Source organism: Ovis aries, chromosome 5 (assembly GCF_016772045.2).
Source record: "Ovis aries strain OAR_USU_Benz2616 breed Rambouillet chromosome 5, ARS-UI_Ramb_v3.0, whole genome shotgun sequence".
Classification (NCBI taxonomy): Eukaryota; Metazoa; Chordata; class Mammalia; order Artiodactyla; family Bovidae; genus Ovis; species Ovis aries.
The window spans coordinates 91,565,190-91,584,373 of record NC_056058.1 but is presented as its reverse complement, the minus strand read 5'-3'; positions in this window follow the sequence as shown (position 1 = coordinate 91,584,373).

Below are 19,184 nucleotides of genomic sequence, written 5' to 3'. Positions count from 1 at the left end.
TCAGGCTTCAGTAGAGGTCTGACAACCTGTGCCAGAGACGGGGAGAGAAGAAAGGAGGGTGAGAAGAATCTCAGCGCTCGCACTGTCCTAAAAAAGCTTCACCAGGTCATGGGGAATCCAAGAGCCAAAGTCATCCCTTAGAGGACTCCTGTGTCGCCCCTGTGTCTGCTGTTTTAGTTATTAGCAAAAATAATTGATCGTAGTCACATGCTGTAACTGACTAGTGTTTAAATCTCAACTCTTTGAATTTTACTGCCTGTCCATATCTCCCTTGAGAAATCCAGTCCCTGCTGCCAAACATTGACATTAACATCTGAGGCACATGTTCTTAGACTAACGACTCCTTATATCTAGTTTTGTTCACCAGAGAACCATTGAGGAATCAATAGATCTGTTCCAAATTACAGCTGAAAAGAGTTAACATTAGCTAAGCAACTGATTTTTTGACATCAGGTGATTAAACACAAACTGTCTAAATTTCTAAACTCAGATAGCCAATAAGTGTAACAATCTTCAAGGGCTGATTAATGTTACTATCCATAGTGTGATGTCCACCTAAACTTGAATGTTCATCTCCTTTCTTAGTGAAGGGAAGCAAAAAATATGTGACCCCAAAAAAGGCCCCTTTGGCATTTGGAGTGTTTTGAGCCAAAGGCAATCGAGATCCAGCAGACTCAAGAAAAACTTTTACCTTTCCCTTAACTACCTAAAAGAATTTCGATAGGGAGCCTATACTGAGCCGGGAGGTAGACGGCTTCCCAGGGTCAAGCACTTGGAGATTTGTCCACTGGGGACTGATACTTCAAGATGAGACTAGCAGGACAGTTGAGAGATTAGGCTGAACCCTGCCCGCACCACATATTCCTCATTCTGGAAGTGAGGAGACCTCCCCAGCTACACTCATGCAGAAAGGCTGCATGTAGGTCGAAAGGCAAGTGATGCTAAGTGATGCCACTACCTATGGGCTCTTTCAGTAGAGTCTGTCTTGATTAAGAGATGTGTATGCACAGATGGGAGGATCCTGAGATGTAGTAAGTACGGTTCAGAACCAGGCAAATCAAAATGATTGGCCAAACAAAACCAGAAGAAATGCCCAATAAAAGTAATCCAGGGCTTCTGTGGTGGTCTAGTGGTTAAGAATCCTCCTTGAAATGTAGGGTACACAGGTTTGATCCTTGGTCCGGGAAGATCACACATGCTGCAGAGCAGCTAAGCCCGTGCTCTGCAGCTATTGAGCCTGTGCTCCAGAGCCCAGGAGCCACAACTACTGAGCCCATCAGTTCCGTCGCTCAGCCGTGTCCGACTCTTTGCGACCCCGTGGACTGCAGCACGCCAGGCCTCCCTGTCCATCACCGTGCACTGCAGCTACTGAAGCCCACGCCTGGAACCAGTGCTCCTGAGCAAAAGAAGCCACCACAATGAGAAACCCACACACGTTGCACCTAGAGAGGAGCGCCTGCTCACTGCAGCCAGAGAAAGCAGCAACAAAGACTCAGCACAGCCGAAAAAATAGGAGTAATTCAAACTGCCCTGCGGGCGTCACTCAGCAACTCTATCCACATGTGTCTATCCACACATCCTGTGCTCTTTTTTTCCACCTAATAAATACTCGTTTCCCTACTTTGTGGGAATTCTTCTTCAGCAAAGCAAAAGGGCCAAGGCCTTGTCACTGACTACTGGCCTACGGGTGTGGATTTGGTGCTGTCACTGCTGCGATCTAACATCGGTCTCCAGCTGAGAACCGAAATCCTGCCTCAAGCAACTGGCCGAGGACATCCAAGATTAGTACCAGGAAACAAGCTATTATTACCAGAGATCATTTTTACCTGAATGACTGATATGTATGGCAGGGCAAATGACAGGTTACTAAATATCTGCTCTTAGTGTCCTGTGATTAAACCTCCTCACAGGATACTCCAGGCCCCAATCCTTCTTGGCTAAGAGTGGCATATAAACTTCAGCTGTCTGGCTTGCCTTTGGGTCTCATAGTCTTATGGGGCTCCCGTGTGTATGCGGTGAAATTTGTTTTCCTTCTGGTAATCTGCCTTGTGTGTATGTGCTCAGTTGCTCAGTGTCCGACTCTGTGACCCCATGGACCCCATGGACTGTAACCCGCCAGGCTCCTCTGTCCATAGAATTTTTCAGGCAAGACTATTGGGGTGGGTTGCCATTTCCTCCTCCAGGGGATCTTCCCAACCCAGGGATCAAACCTGTCTCCTGCATTGGCAAGTGGACTCTTTACCACCGCACCACCTGGGAAGCTAATCTGCTTTGTTGTCCTTTAGCCTCCCAGTCGTGTCTCACTCTTTGTGACCCCATGGACTGCAGCACACCAGGCTTCACTGTCTCCTAGAGTTTGCTCAAACTCATGTCTATTGAACTGGTGATGCTATCCAACCATCTCATCCTCTGTTGCCCTCTTTTCCTCTTGCCCTCAATCTTTCCCAGCATCAGCATCTTTTCCAAAGATGGCTCTTCACATCAGGTGGCCAAGGTATTGGAGGTTCAGCTTCAGCATCAGACCTTCAAATGAATATTCAGGGTTAGTTTTCTTTAGGACTGACTGGCTTGATCCCCTTGCTGTCCAAGGAATTCTTGAGTTCTCCAGTACCGCAATTCAAAAGCATAAATTCTTCCATGCTCAGCCTTCTTTATGGACCAGCTCTCACATCTTTACATGACTATAGGAAAAACTGTAGCTTTGACTACATGGACCTTTGTTGGCAAAGTGATGTTTCTGCTTTTTAATATGCTCTCTTTCCTTCCAAGGGCCAAATGTCTTTGAATTTCGTGGCTGCAGTCACTGTCAGCAGCAATTTTGGAGTCCAAGAAGATAAAATCTGTCACTGTTTGCATTTTTTCCTCTTCTGTTTGCCATGAAGTGATGGGACAGGATGCCATGATCTTCATTTTTTGAATGTTGAACTTTAAGCCAGCTTTTTCACTCTTTTCTTTCACCTTATCATGAGGTTCTTTAGTTCCTCTTCACTTTCTGCCCTGAGAGTGGTATCACCTGCATATCTAATGTTGTTGATACTTCTGGCAATCTTGATTCCAGCTTGTGATTCATCTAGTCTGGCATTTTACATGATATACTCTGCATATAAGTTAAATAAGCAGGGTGACAATATACAGCCTTGACATACTCCTTCCCCAGTTTTGAACCAGTTCATTGTCCCACATCCAGTCCTAAATGTTCCTTCTTGACTTGCATATAGGTTTCTCAGGAGACAGGTAAGGTGGTCTGATATCCCCATCTCTTTTAAGAATTTTCCATAGTTTGTTGTGATCTACACAAAGGCATTTGTGTAGTTAATGAAGCAGCTGCTTTTCTGAAATTCCCTTGCTTTTTCTATGATCCTACAAATGTTGGCAATATGATTTCTGATTCCTCTACTTTTTCTAAATCTAGCTTGTTTCTCTGGAGGTTCTTGGTTCATGTACTGCTGCAGCTTTAAAGGATTTTGAATATTATCATGCTTAGCATGTGAAATAAGTGAAATTGTATGGTGTTTGAACATTGTTTGGCATTGCCCATTGAGATTGGAATGAAAACTGACCTTTTCCAGTCCTGTGATCACTGCTGGTTTTACAAATTTGAGTGACATATTGAGTGCAGCACTTTAACCACATCATCATTTGGAATTTGAAATAGTTCAGTTGGAATTCCATTACCTCCACTAGCTTTATTTGTAGTAATGCTTCCTAAGGCCCTCTTGACTTCACACTCCAGAATGTTTGGCTCTAGGTGAGTGACCATCATGGTTATCCAGGTTGTTAAAACCTTTTTTTTTCTTTTAATAGTTTTTTATGTATTCTTACTTCTTCTGTTGTTTGATCTCTGAGTTCGGAAGATCCCCTGGAGAAGGGAATGGCTACTCACTCCTGTATTCTTGCCTGAAGAATTCTATGGACAAAGGAGCCTGATGGGCTACAGTCCATATAGATCAGCCTTATGTTGATTTGATGACTGCATCTGCCAAAAGAATCTAGAAGATAGAGGAAAAATGTTTACTTCCACTCCCCAGGTGGCACAGTGGTAAAGAATCCACCTGTCCGTGCAGGAGACACAAGAGACTTGGTTTTGACTCCTGGGCCAGGAATTTCTACTGGAGGAAGAAATGGCAACCTACCCCCATATTCTTGCTTGAAAAATTCTGTGGACAGAGGAGTCTGGCAGGCTACAGTCGATGGGGTCACAGAGTTGGGCATGACCAAGTGCACATGCGCACACACATATGCACACATATCACCAAAGGTATCTCTTTGGTCAAACAGATCAAAGTATTATATTTTTGTCTGTCTCCATCCCCTTACCTCTTTCCTCTTTCGTTGTTTTTACTGAGGAAACGTAGCCATCAATCGATTCAGCACTCTGTACGTGGCAGGTCATGACCCATCAATTGGTGAATACTAGTCAATGGCACCCCACTACAGTACTCTTGCCTGGAAAATCCATGGACAGAGGAGCCTGGTGGGCTGCAGTCCATGGGGTCGCTAAGAGTCGGACACGACTGAGCGACTTCACTTTCACTTTTTACTTTCATGCATTGGAGAAGGAAATGGCAACCCACTCCAGTGTTCTTGCCTGGAGAATCCCAGGGATGAGGAAGCCTGGTGGGCTGCCGTCTATGGGGTCGCACAAAGGGACACGACTGAAGCGACTTAGCAGCAGCAGCAGCAGCAGTCTACAGTTTTGTATCATTTATGTGTGGCTTTAGGATTTAGGTATTAAGTGTGTTTGTTACTGTGAATCAAAGGATTTAAATTTTAAAAGCAAGGGGCTTAGTCTAATTTTCTTATCTTTATAGGAGGAAATGAGGATTAAAGAGGTGATTTAGCCTGCCCAGAAAACTCAGGAAACATGTGACTTGAACTAGAAGCTAGGTCTTAAGAATCTAAATTTAGGGTTCTTTTGTATCACGAATCCAAGAAAAGACTTTTTGATTACACTACTTAGGCCACATGGTTACTCTGTTTTCCAGTTGGTTGATATGATAGTCTTTTTCTGTCGCTCTCATTATTTCTTTGCTAAGATTTACTGAGAAGAGCTTTTCCCTGACTGTGGCCATTGAGTGTCAGGGAGGATGAATAGCTGCAGTTGTTTTTTAGCAGTCAGCCCCCATGCCCCATTCCCTGAATTTACTGTTTATTTTCCCTATAGGAAACAGCTAATTTTAACAGTTTATATGTAGAGTTTCCCTAATTGAAACTGAAGAGTGAAAGGAGTTCCTTTTGAGGGGTATTATATCGGCAAAGCCTGAATTCTGACTAATAACTAGTGAATATTTTTCTTACTTCGTTGTCATGACATCGTTTACCCATTTTCTTAGCTTTTTAGATTTCAGCTCACCAAATACTGTCATTTTAAAAATATAAGTTTTGTCCATAACCATGTGATAATTTATTCCTGTATAATTTTTTTAAAAATATATCATTCTTTCCTTTTCTAGAAAATATTCATTCTGAAAGGGAACAGAATAGGCTGACCCAAAATGTGCCACTGTGGCATGTGAATCATTTTGAGCTGAAGGTAATTAAGAATCAACAGACTCAGGAGAAAATTTTACCTCCTCCCTTAACTTCCTAAAAGTATTTAGATCCAGGACCAGTTCCAGAAAGGGAGCTACCACCACAGATAACTTTTATCTGAATGATCTATCTGTGTGGCAATGCAGATACTCTTATCAGCTTGTGAATTACCTCTTCCCCTTGCAACTACAATATCAATAACCTCAGATATGCAGATGACACCACCCTTATGGCAGAAAGTGAAGAGGAGCTAAAAAGCCTCTTAATGAAAGTGAAAGAGGAGAGTGAAAAAGTTGGCCTAAAGCTCAACATTCAGAAAATGAAGATGATGGCATCTGGTCCCATCAGTTCATGGGAAATAGATGGGAAACAGTGGAAACAGTGTCAGACTTTTTTTTTGGGGGGCTCCAAAATCACTTCAGATGGTGACTGCAGCCATGAAATTAAAAGACGCTTACTCCTTGGAAGAAAAGTTATGACCAACCTAGATAGTATATTCAAAAGCAGAGACATTACTTTGCTGACTAAGGTCTGTCTAGTCAAGGCTATGGTTTTTCCTGTGGTCATGTATGGGCGTGAGAGTTGGACTGTGAAGAAGGCTGAGTGCCGAAGAATTGATGCTTTTGAACTGTGGTGTTGGAAAAGACTCTTGAGAGTCCCTTGGCCTGCAAGGAGATCCAACCAGTCCATTCTGAAGGAGATCAGCCCTGGGATTTCTTTGGAAGGAATGATGCTAAAGGTGAAACTCCAGTACTTTGGCCACCTCATGCAAAGAGTTGACTCATTGGAAAAGACTCTGATGCTGGGAGGGATTTGGGGCAGGAGGAGAAGGGGACGACCGAGGATGATATGGCTGGATGGCATCACGGACTCGATGGACATGAGTCTGAGTGAACTCCAGGAGATGGTGATGGACAGGGAGGCCTGGCGTGCTGCGGTTCATGGGGTCGCAGAGTCGGACACGACTGAGCGACTGAACTGAACTGAACTTTGAAGCTCCAGGCCCTTAGCTCAGTATGGCATGTAAACTTCAACTTCCTGACCTGCCCTTGGACTCATATTTTTATGGAGTTCCTGTGCAACATACAAAATTAAAATTTTCTCTTGTTAATCTGGCTTCAATTTAATTATTAGACCAGCCAAAAAAACCTAAACAGAAGAAGGGAAAAGTTTTTATCCCTGCAGTATCTGCCCGCAAGAATGTCTGTGGGCGATTTAGCTTCTCCCTGTGGATAGTTTAGTCCTCTGCTCTTTGGAGGTTTGACTGGGAAAGAGTTTGTGAATGGAGTCCTCCTCCTAGGCTCTGTTTCTCTGTTGCCTTATGTACCCTGTTATTGTTGAGGCTGTCTATGCTCACTCTCTTTCTAATTGGAGGATAGTTACTTTATAATATTGTGGTGGCTTTTGCCATCCATCTACATGAATCAGCCATGGGTGCACATGTGTCCCCCTAACCTGAACCCCCCACCCACCTCCTTCCCGACCCCATCCTCCTGGGTTGTCCCAGAGCACTGGCTTTGAGTACCCTGCTTCATGCCTTGAACTTGCACTAGTCATCTATTTCACGTATGGTAATATACATGTTTCAGTGTTATTCCCTCAAATCACCCCACCCTTGCCTTCTCCCACATAGTCCAAAAGTCTGTTCTTTATACTTGTGTCTCTTTTGCTGCCTTGCATATAGGATATCGTTACCGTCTTTATAAATTCCATATGTATGTGTTAATACACTGTATTGGTGTTTCTCTTTCTGATTTATTTCACTCTGTATAATAGGCTCCAGTTTCATCCACCTCAAATGTGTTAGAACTGACTCAAATGTGTTCCTTTTTATAGCTGAGTAATATTCCATTGTGGATATGTACCACAACTTCCTTATCTATTCATCTGCTGATGGACATCTAGGTTGCTTCCATGTCCTAGCTATTGTAAACAGTGCTGCAATGAACGGTGGGGTACATATCTCTTTCAATTCTGGTTTCCTTGGTGTATATGCCCAGCAGTGGGATTGCTGGGTCGTATGTATGCTTATTCTTTTGATTAACTTTACCTGGCATGATCTTTCTGCAGCTTTCTCATTTCTGACTCAGCAGTTCTCATACTTTTGGTTTCAAGAGTCCTTTACACTGTTAAAATTTTCTGATGACTTCAAAGAGTTTGTATGTATGTCATTATATTTTAATATTTATTATGTTATAAGTTAAGATTGAGTATTTTAAGAAATGATTATTTCAATAATAAAGTCAGTACATGTTAATGTAAATGGCATTAAAAATAACTATATTTTTCAAAACAAAAATTATAGTGGAACTGTGGCAATCTCTTTAATATCTGACTTCATAGAATGGTACTGAAATCTCAGATCTGCTTCTTTGTTCTCTTGTGATATGTTGATTTGGTTGAAGTGAGTAAACAAAATCTAACCTTATATAGATACAGTTGCAAAAAGAGGAGTATTTAATGGTCTTTTGAGATAACTGTGAATATTTTTCTTTGATCTTACACCAAAACTTAACAAGTGGTAGCGAAACCCTGTAGCTCAGATTGGGACTTGAACCAACAGTTTTTTAATTAGAATCACTCACCTGATGTCTGGACTTCTTGAAGGTCAGATTCTTTGTGTCTGTTGTTCAGTTGCTCAGTCCTGTCTGATTCTTTGTGACCCCATGACTGCAGCACCCCTGGCTTCCCTGTTCATCATTATCTCCCAGAGTTGTGTGTCTTAGTGCAGAAGGAATTATGTGAGAGGCAAACTGATAAGCAAGAAATAGATTTATTAATTTGGATGCTTGTGCAAGCAGGCGAGGGGGCTCTGGCCCGAGGATTACCCGGGATACATTTTTGTAATCAAAGGAAAGTGGGGAAGGGGGGAAGATCATCTTCCTTATTCTTGAGTAGATGTCAGGCTTATACCACTAGCTCCTCCTTTGTATCCTGCAGGAAAGTGTTTGACCCTAGGACTGTCAAAGTACGTGTTCAAATCAGTAGAAAGGTGGTAACATGTTTCTTGCACCTAATTACCTGGGGCCTATCACGTGCTTTTATTTATGGATTCACAGTTAAGCAAGCCTGCTTTGTTCCATAAGCTTTGATAGCTTTTCGGAGCAGTCATTAACTTACAGTGGTCTCCCAAAGTTCCCTAAGTTTCCCTCACTATCTATAATCCTCTACTGAGACTTCTACAACTACCTGTGTTAACTATCCTATTCTTTCTCTATTAGTAGTTTCTTAAAGTTTAATTGCAATGTAGAATCTGAAATCATGTCAGTGAAACTTTTATACTCTTACTTTAAAATCTCTTGGTCTATCTTGCACTTTGAATGAATCTTTTACAAACACAGGCTTTTGTTCCATAATGCATTGGCCATGTGGAAAGTACTGATTCACTGAGGTATGCTTGACTTCCAAATCGTTATATACTCATATGATGATACTGAGCAGGGCCCTGTAGGGCTTCTAGGCAAAAGCCCTTTTGTGTCCCCCATTTCTTTGATTATAGGAAACAGCCTTCCTTCAGCCTCCATGACCTACCCTGAGTTCCAGTGGGCAGATTCAAGCAGTGTTAATTAGGAAAAGGAGGGATGTGAGACCAGGGAGAAAGAAATGGTCAAGAGCAGCCGTGGGGCAAGTTCCTGTTTCCCCATCAGTGGATACACACAGCAATCCTTGAGATGTTTTACAGATACTGAAACCCCCTCCAGTGGGAGAAGTTCACTATAAATGGTGCTATGCCTCCCACAGCATGTAGATTACCATCCATTTGGCCCTGAAGTTTGATGATGTGGATTCCTATTTACCTCAACACCTACCCATGATGAGAATGTGCAGGGAGCTGATCACTCCCTCTTTGAACAGTTGCTGTAAAACTTCTCACTATCTTGGCATTAGCCCACTGTGACCTCCATTGCCCAGCAAAGTAATAAAGCTATCCTTTTTTACCTTACCCAAAACTCTGTCTCTGAGATTTTATTCAGCTCCAGTGTCCAGAGAAGCTGAGCTTTCAGTATCAATGTGCTGCACTCCATGGGGTCAAAAACAGACATGACTGAGTGACTGAACTGAGCTATACAATATCTACAAATCACCAGCAATCTCCTCAGGAAAATCGTACAATATTGCAAAACTGTCCAACTGAGAGTTTAAAATTTTCCAGGATTTTATTTTTGCTTTGAAAGTTCTTATTGTTTCCTTGGCAACAAATGTCAGTGTGTTAATCTCTCAGTTATGTTTGACTCTTTGCAACCCCATGGACTGTAGCCTGCCAGGCTCCTCTGTCCTTGGAATTCAACATTAACAAATACCATCTAATACTTTTCTTGAAATGACAGTCAATTTGATTAATTTTGAGAAGTTGTGTGGTATATTCACACAATTTTACTAATTTTTAGTACCTCATCAAGGACATTATTAAGTGAACCTACTGTTATTTTTTACTCTGTGATGGTGAGTAATTTGACTATAGTATTGACCCTCTAGAAATGCCTACATTATAATCACTGCTGCTGCTGCTGCTAAGTTGCTTCAGTCGTGTCCAACCCTGTGCGACCCCATAGACAGCAGCCCACCAGGCTTTCCCGTCCCTGGGATTCTCCAGGCAAGAACACTGGAGTGGGTTGCCATTTCCTTCTCCAATGCATGAAAGTAAAAAGTGAAAGTGAAGTCGCTCAGTCATGTCTGACTCTTAGCTACCCCATGGACTGCAGCCTACCAGGCTCCTCCGTCCATGGATTTTCCAGGCAAGAGTACTGGAGTGGGGTGCCATTGTCTTCTCCGATTATAATCCCTAGAACCTGTGAATAGCAGAGGGGACTTTAAGTTGCTGATCAGTTTACTTTAAAATAGTAAGATTATCAAATCAGTAGCAAATGGGTACAGTGTAATCACAACTGTTCTCAAAAGTGAAAGAACAGCAAAAGTGAAAGTCCTAGTCGCTTCAGTCGTGTCTGACTCTTTGCAACCCATGGACTGTAGCCCACCAGACTCCTCTGTCCATAGGATTCTCCAGGCAAGAATACTGGAGTGGGTGGCCATTCCCTTCTCTAGGGAATCCTCCCAATCCAGGGGTTGGACCTGGGTCTCTTGCATTGCAGGCGAATTCTTTACTGTCTGAGCAACCAGGGAAGCCCTAAAAGAAGGAGGTGAAGAGTGATTCCAAGTGATGAAATATGAAAAGTACTCACATATCTACTAGAAAATGGGGAAAGTGGGCCACCAGCCGAGGAATGGAGAGCAGCCTTTAGAAGCTAAGAAAATGCAAGGAAACGGGAGTCGTCAGAGCCCCAAGAAAGGAATGCAGCTTTGCTGACCATATGGTTTTAGTCTAGTGATATACTCAAATGGTCTTTAACCTGGAAAAGTTATAAGAATAACTTTGTGGGGTTTTAAAACAATAAATTTGTGACAACTTACTACAGTAGCAACAGAAAATGAGTACAACTAATACAACTTGGGGATTATAATTTGTGTTTAGGCATGCTTGCTTTTGCATTTAGTACAAATGTCAACATAGTGAAATGGTTTATAATGTCTTATTACTATGAAAATAGTTTTTGTCTTGTAAACCCTCTGGAAGAATATTGGGCCCCACCAGGAATCTGTATACCATGCTTCAGTTCAGTTCAGTTCAGTCGCTCAGTCGTGTCCGACTCTGCAACCCCATGAATCGCAGCATGCCAGGCCTCCCTGTCCATCACCATCTCCCGGAGTTCACTCAGACTCATGTCCATCGAGTCCGTGATGCCATCCAGCCATCTCATCCTCTGTCGTCCCCTTCTCCTCCTGCCCTCAATCCCTCCCAGCATCAGAGTCTTTTCCAATGAGTCAACTATTTGCATGAGGTGGCCAAGCTACTGGAGTTTCAGCTTTAGCATCATTCCTTCCACAGAACACCCAGGGCTGATCTCCTTCAGAATGGACTGGTTTGGATCTCCTTGCAGTCCAAGGGACTCTCAAGAGTCTTCTCCAACACCACAGTTCAAAAGCATCAATGCTTAGTAATCTCTTATTTAACCTTTTCTCTTCTACTTTCTGTGTATCAACTGCTGTGCTAGGTACTTTGTTGTTGCTTAGTTGCTCAGTTGTGTCCAACTCTGCAACCTAATGGACTGTAACCCACCATGCTACCTCTGTCCATGGGATTCTCCAGGCATTGAAGACTGGAGTGGGTTGCCATTTCCTCCTCCGAAGGATCTTCCTGACCTAGAGATTGAACCTGTGTCTCCTTCGTCTCCTGCATGGCAGGCAGATTCTTTATTGCTGAGACACTTGGGAAGCCCAGGCTAGGTGCTAGGATGCAAAAATAAAGAAAGCACAGTCTCTGTCTTGAGAAGATTCTAGTTGAGTGGTTGAGTTGTTGTTTAGTCTAAGTCATGTCCAACTCCTTTGCAACCCATGGATTGTTGCCCTCCAGACTTCTCTGTCTGTGGGATTTACCAGGCAAGAATACTGGAGCAGGTTGCCATTTCCTTCTCCAGGGGATCTTCCTAATACAGGGATCAAATCTGCATCGCCTGCATTGGCAGGCAAATTCTTTACCACTGTGCCACCAGGGAAGCCCCCAGTGGTTGAGAGAGGTAAAGAAATCAATGACTGCAGATAGCACAGAATGACAGCTGCCCTATAACTGATATACTCAAGTGAGGAAAAGAGACCTAATTCTAGTCTTCAGATGCTTCTGTCTAGTGAGAGAGATCACAAAAGTAATTCCAAAATGCAAGGGAAAAATAACCCATTGAGAAGGGTGGAGGAGGGACCTTTACAATCTCATTGGCAGCATATGATGGTTTCAGTTTTTCCACGTTCTCTCCAATTCATGTTAACTGTCTGTCTTGATTTTAGCTGTTCTACTGAGCTATGAGGTGCTACCTCTTGTGGTCCCAATTTATGTTTATCTAATAATTAATGATGCTTCAGTTCAGTTCAGTTCAGTCGCTCAGTCGTGTCCGACTCTTTGCGACCCCATGAATCGCAGCACGCCAGGCCTCCCTGTCCATCACCATCTCCTGGAGTTCACTCAGACTCACGTCCATGGAGTCAGTGATGCCATCCAGCCATCTCATCCTCGGTCGTCCCCTTCTCCTCCTGCCCCAAATCCCTCCCAGCATCAAAGTCTTTTCCAATGAGTCAACTCTTCGCATGAGGTGGCCAAAGTACTGGAGTTTCAGCTGTAGCATCATTCCTTCCAAAGAAATCCCAGGGTTGATCTCCTTCAGAATGGACTGGTTGGATCTCTTTGCAGTCCAAGGGACTCTCAAGAGTCTTCTCCAATACCACAGTTCAAAAGCATCAATTCTTCGGCACTCAGCCTTCTTCACAGTCCAACTCTCACATCCATACATAACCACAGGAAAAACCATAGCCTTGACTAGACAGACCTTAGTCGGCAAAGTAATGTCTCTGCTTTTGAATATGCTATCTAGGTTGGTCATAACTTTTCTTCCAAGGAGTAAGCGTCTTTTAATTTCATGGCTGCAGTCACCATCTGCAGTGATTTTGGAGCCCTCCAAAATAAAGTCTGACACTGTTTCCACTGTTTGCCCATCTATCTCCCATGAAGTGATGGGACCAGATGCCATGATCTTCGTTTTCTGAATGTTGAGCTTTAAGCCAACTTTTTCACTCTCCTCTTTCACTTTCATCAAGAGGCTTTTTAGCTCCTCTTCACTTTCTGCCATAAGGGTGTTGTCATCTGCATATCTGAGGTGATTGATATTTCTCCTGGCAGTCTTGATTCCAGCTTGTGTTTCTTCCAGTCCAGCGTTTCTCATGATGTACTCTGCATATAAGTTAAATAAGCAGGGTGACAATATACAGCCTTGACATACTCCTTTTCTATTTGGAACCAGTCTGTTGTTCCATGTCCAGTTCTAACTGTTGCTTCTTGACCTGCATACAGATTTCTCAAGAGGCAGGTTAGGTGGTCTGGTATTCCCATCTCTGTCAGAATTTTCCACAGTTTATTGTGACCCACACAGTCAAAGGCTTTGGCATAGTCAATAAAGCAGAAATAGATTTTTTTTCTGGAACTCTCTTGCTTTTTCCATGATCCAGTGGATGTTGGCAATTTGACCTCTGGTTCCTCTGACTTTTCTAAAACCAGCTTGAACATCAGGGAGTTCATGGTTCACGTATTGCTGAAGCCTGGCTTGGAGAATTTTGAGAATTACTTTACTAGCGTGTGAGATGACTGCAGTTGTGCGGTAGTTTGAGCATTCTTTGGCATTGCCTTTCTTTGGGATTGGAATGAAAACTGACCTTGTCCAGTCCTGTGGCCAGTGCTGAGTCTTCCAAATTTGTTGGCATATTGAGTGCAGCACTTTCACAGCATCATCTTTAAGGATTTGAAATAGTTCAACTGGAATTCCATCACCTCCACTAGCTTTGTTCGTAGTGATGCTTTCTATTAGTGATGCTTTCTAAGGCCCACTTGACTTCACATTCCAAGATGTCTGGCTCTAGATTAGTGATCACATCATCATGATTATCTGGGTCGCGCTCAGCATCATTTTTTTTGTACTTACTGGACATATGTCTATCTCTTTTGGACATGGCTATTCAAATCCTTTGTCATTTTTGAAGTGAAATGCTTGTCATTTTATTCTTAAGCTATAGTAGTTCTTTATAGATTATGGGACACTAATCTCTTTATCAGATATTTGATTTGCTAATATTTTCTCCCACTCTGTAGGTTGTCTTTTCACTTTATTGATCTTGTCATTTGAAGCACAGATATTTTTGATTTTATACCCATGTTTTCCTCTAAAAATTGTACAGGTGTTTAGGTCTTTGATTTTGAGTTAATTTTTGTATATCTTTTGATGAATTTGACTTCACTCTTTTACATGCTGGTATTCAGTTGTCTCAGCAACTTTTCTTGAAAAGACTAATCTTTTTCTATTGAATTTTCTTGAAATCCTCGTCAAAAATCAATTGAACATTCTATGGATTTATTTTTGGACTCTTGGTTCTATTCCATTGATTACATCTCTCTTTATGCTTATCCTATCACACAATCTTGATTACTGTAGCTCTTTAGTAAGTTTAGAAAGTCAGAAACGTGAGTTCTCTAGCAATATCCTTCTTGTTAAAGATTTTTTGGCTGTCCCTTGTATATCCAGCATGAATTTTATGATCCGTTTGTTAGTATCTGCAAAATAGACAGCTGGCATTTTGATAGAGATTGTACTGAATCTGTAATTTGGGAAGTATTGCCAGTTTAATAATATTAAAATTTTCAATCCATAAACGATGGACCTTCCATGTATTTAAATCTAATCCAGTCTCTTCCAGTGATGTTTTGCATTTTTCAGTGGATAGGTCTTGCACTTCTTTAGTTAACTGTTTTCCTAATTTTTTTTTTTCTATTTGATGTCATTGTAAGTGGAATTTGTTTCCTAATTTTAAAATTGTTAAGTGCTAGCCTATAAAAATATAATTTGTTTCTGTTTGTTAATCTTGTGCAACCTTTGTTGAATATCTTTATTAGCTCCAGTAGTTTTGGGGTTTTCTTTAAAGGTTTTATTTTATTTTATTTTTGGCTGTACTGAGTTTTTGTTGCTGTGTGAGGGCTTTCTGTAGTTGCACCAAGCGGGGACTATTCTCTGGTTGGAGAGTATGGGCTGCTCCTTGTGGTGGCTCTCGTTGCAGAGCACCAGCTCTGGTGCACGTGGGCTTCATTAGTTGTAGCCGACAGGCTTAGTTGTACCAAGGCGTGCGGAATCTTCTTGGACCAGGTTTTGAATCCATGTCCCCTGCATGGACAGGTGGATTCTTAACCACTGGACCGTCAGGGAAGTACCTTTGGTTTGTTTTAGAATTTCTTGCAATTTCCTACATACAAGATCATGTCATCTATAAGTAGAGATAGTTCTCCTTCTTTCCAGTCTGGATGCGTTTTATTTACTTTTCTTGCCTAATAATACTGGTTAGAACCTCTAGCCCAATGAGTGTTAAATAGAAGTGGTAAAAAATGGGCACACTTGTCTTATTGCTGATCTTCAGGGAAGAGCTTTCAGTTTTTCCCCATTAAGTACAAAGTCAGCTGTGGGGTTTTTGTTGATGTCTTTTATCAAGTTCATGAAATTCCCTTCTACTCCTAATTTGTTGAATGTTTTATCATCAAAGAGTGTTGGGTTTTTTTTTCTATTTTAAATTTTTATTTTTACTTTATTTTGTTTTACAATACTGTATTGGTTTTGCCATATGTTGACATGAATCCGCCATGGGTGTACATGAGTTCCCAATCCTGAACCCCCCGAGTGTTGGATTTTAACACATTCTTCTCTGTATCTATTTTAGATCATAATGTAGTTTTTGTCCTATGTTCTGTTAATGAGGTATATTACATTGGTTCTTCTCCAGTGTGTTAATTCAGCCTTATGTTCTTGGGATAAATGCCACTTCAGTTCAATTATGTTCATTCGCTCAGTCGTGTCTGACTCTTACTGACCTCATGGACTTCAGTATGCCAGAATTCCCTGTTCATCACCAACTCCCGGAGCTTACTCAAACTCATGTCCATTGAGTTGGTGATGCCATCCCACCATCTCATCCTCTTGTCGTCCCCATCTCCTCCGACCTTCAATCTTTCCCAGCATCAGAGTCTTTTCAATGAGTCAGTTCTTCGCATCAGATGGCCAAAGTATTGGAGTTTCAGCATCAGTCCTTTCAAAGAATATTCAGGACTGATTTCCTTTAGGATGGACTGGTTGGAACTCCTTGCAGTCCAAGGGACTCTCAAGACTCTTCTCCAACACCACAGTTCGAAAGCCATCAATTCTTCAGTGCACAGCTTTCTTTATAGTCCAACTCTTACAACCATACATGACTACTGGAAAAACTATAACTTTAACTGGATGGAATTTTGTTGGCAAAGTAATGTCTCTGCTTTTCAATATGCTGTCTAGGTTGATCGTAACTTTTGTTCCAAGGAGCAAGCATCTTTTAATGTCATGGCTGCAGTCACCATCTTCAGTGATTTTGGAGCCCCCCAAAGTAAAGTGTGTTACCATTTCCATTGTTTCCAAATCTATTTGCCATGAAGTGATGACTGGATGCCATGATCTTCGTTTTCTGAATGTTGAGTTTTAAGCCAACGTTTTCACTCTCCTCTTTTGAAACTTTCATCAAGAGGCTCTTTAGTTCTACATTTTCTACCATAAGGGTGGTGCCATCTACGTATCTCAGGTTATTGATATTTCTCCCAGCAATTTTGATTCCAGCTTGTGCTTCATCCAGTCCAGCATTTCTCATGATGTACTCTGCATATAATTTAAATAAGCAGGGTGACAATGTATAGCCTTGACATACTGCTTTCCTGATTTGGAACCAATCTGTCATTCCATGTCTAGTTCTAACTTTGCTTCTTGACCTGAATACAGATTTCTCAGGGGGCAGGGCGGGTGGCCTGGTATTCCCATCTCTTGAAGAATTTCCCACAGTTTGTTGTGATCCACACAGTCAAAGGCTTTGACATCGTCATTAAAGCAGAAGTAGATGTTTTTCTGGAACTCTCTTGCTTTTTCCATGATCCAACGGATGTTGGCAGTTTGATCTCTGGTTCCTCTGCCTTTTCTAAATCCAACTTGAACATCTGGAAGTTCATGGTTCATGTACTTTTGAAGCCTGGTGTGGAGAATTTTGAGCATAACTTTGCTAGCGTGTGAGATGAGTGCAATTGTGCGGTAGTTTGAGCATTCTTTGGCATTACCTTTCTTTGGGATTGGAATGAAAACTGACCTTGTCCAGTCCTGTGGCCAGTGCTGAGTTTTCCCAATTTGCTGGCATATTGAGTGCAGCACTTTCACAGCATCATCTTTCAGGATTTGAGATAGCTCAACTGGAATTCCATCACCTCCACTAGCTTTGTTCGTAGTGATGCTTTCTAAGGCCCACTTGACTTCATATTCCAGGATGTCTGGCTCTAGGTGAGTGATCACACCATCATGATTATCTTGGTCTTGAAGATCTTTTTTGTACAGTTCTTCTGTGTATTCTTGCCACCTCTTGTTAATATCTTCCGCTTTTGTTAGGTCCATACCATTTCTGTCGAGCCCATCTTTGCATGAAATGTTCCCTTGGTATCTCTAATTTTCTTGAAGAGATCTCTAGTCTTTCCCATTCTGTTGTTATTCTCTATTTCTTTGCATTGATTGCTGAGGAAGGCTTTCTTATCTCTTCTTGCTCTTCTTTGAAACTCTGCATTCAGATGCTTATATCTTTCGTTTTCTCCTTTGCTTTTTGGTTCTCTTCTTTTCACACCTATTTGTAAGGCCTCCCCAGACAGCCATTTTGCTGTTTTGTATTTCTTTTCATGGGGATGGTCTTGATCTCTGTCTCCTGTACAATGTCACGAACCTCATTCCATAGTTCATCAGGCACTCTATCTATTAGATCTAGTCCCTTAAATCTATTTCTTACTTCCACTGTATAATCGTAAGGGATTTGATTTAGGTCATACCTGAATGGTCTAGTGGTTTTCCCTACTTTCTTCAATCTGAGTCTGAATATGGCAATAAGGAGTTCATGATCTGAGCCACAGTCAGCTCCTGGTCTTGTTTTTGCTGACTGTATAGAGCTTCTCCATCTTTGGCTGCAAAGAATATAATCAATCTGATTTTGGTGTTGACCATCTGATGATGTCCATGTGTAGAGTCTTCTCTTGTGTTGTTGGAAGAGGGTGTTTGCTATGAAAAGTGCGTTCTCTTGGCAAAACTCTATTAGCCTTTGCCCTGCTTCATTCTGTATTCCAAGGCTAAATTTGCCTGTTACTCCAGGTGTTTCTTGACTTCTACTTTTGCATCCCAGTCCCCTAAAATGAAAAGGACATCTTTTTTGGGTGTTAGTTCTAAAAGGTCTTATAGGTCTTCATAGAACCGTTCAACGTCAGCTTCTTCAGCATTACTGGTTGGGGCATAGACTTGGATTACTGTGATATTGAATGGTTTGCCTTGGAAACGAGCAGAGATCATTCTGTCGTTTTTGAGATTGCATCCAAGTACTGCATTTCAGACTCTTTTGTTGACCATGATGGCTACTCCATTTCTTCTGAGGGATTCCTGCCCACAGTAGTAGATATAATGGTCATCTGAGTTAAATTCACCCATTCCAGTCCATTTTAGTTCTCTGATTCCTAGAATGTCAATGTTCACCCTTGCCATCTCTTGTTTGACCACTTCAAATTTGCCTTGATTCATGGACCTAACATTCCAGGTTCCTATGCAATACCTTGCTTCTCTCACCAGTCACATCCACAACTGGGTATTGTTTTTGCTTTGGCTCCATCCCTTCATTATTTCTGGAGTTATTTCTCCAGTGATCTCCAGTAGCATATTGGGCACCTACTGACCTGGGGAGTTCCTCTTTCAGTATCCTGTCATTTTGCCTTTTCATACAGTTCATGGGGTTCTCAAGGCAAGAATACTGAAGTGGTTTGCCAGTGGACCGCATTCTGTCAGACCTCTCCACCATGACCCGCCAGTCTTGGGTGGCTGCACATGGCATGGCTTAGTTTCATTGCGTTAGACAAGGCTGTGGTCCTTGTGGTTAGATTGGCTAGGTTTCTGTGATTATGGTTTCTGTGTGTCTGTCTTCTGATGCCCTCTCGCAACACCTACCGTCTTATCTGGGTTTCTCTTACCTCGGATGTGGGATAT